Consider the following 884-nt stretch of genomic DNA (forward strand, 5'->3'; position numbering starts at 1 on the left):
GCCTTGATACAAAACCTGCAAACTGCTGTTTTGTAATTTCTCCTTTTCACACAACAACACAGGTAGCACAATGTACAGTGAGTCGAGATGCATTTAGACCTAGGTCCTGAGGACACATATTTAAGCAGTTTTCCTGCTTGCGCAAAGTTGCTCCTGAGCAGGAAAGTCTGCAGAATGAGGCCCTCAAGTCCCATTGGAAAGCGTGCTGACAATACTACAAGCATCAATGCAAATGCTTATGCAGTGCAAAGCACAGGATTTTCAGGGTGCATTGTTTATATCATAAAATCCCTTAGCCAAACATTTGGAAAGAAAGCCAAGAATATCTGATATAGCACAACATCGTATTCCATTTTTTTCACGCTGTTTAAACTGGGAAAGAAGCATAGCTCATTTAAACAACTAAAGATGTACCCCTGTCTCTCCACCCTGTCACTAGAACCTACTCTTTCTCAGTAATTTTTACTAGGCTATAATTTAAAACACACAGAAATCTGGCACTTTAAAAAAAAAAAAAAATTTCTCAAGACATGAAATACTGCATTACAGTGAGTTTGGGAACCTCAGGTTCGTCCCCAGGGGACAAACTCATTGCTATGAAACAAATGCTAATGAAATCAAATAGACTGTTACGTTGGCAGAAAACAGACACATGGAAAATGTGGCTTATTGTTTTGACTGTTTTGCATAACAAAGTTGACAGCACTGCCTGTTCCTAATAAATATTACTCTAAATATGCAAACAGATGTGTTTACAGTTCCCTTTAAACAGCTCCGTAAAAAAAAGCCTATTGACAAGCCGTTACCAGACTGCTATCACATAACTGTCCTATTTTCACAATTCAGTATTCATTTATTGAAAGGAGCAGTTATGCAATTGGTGG

This window comes from Egretta garzetta, unplaced genomic scaffold (genome assembly GCF_000687185.1).
Source record: "Egretta garzetta isolate BGI_Z169 unplaced genomic scaffold, ASM68718v1 scaffold371, whole genome shotgun sequence".
In the NCBI taxonomy this organism is placed as follows: domain Eukaryota; kingdom Metazoa; phylum Chordata; class Aves; order Pelecaniformes; family Ardeidae; genus Egretta; species Egretta garzetta.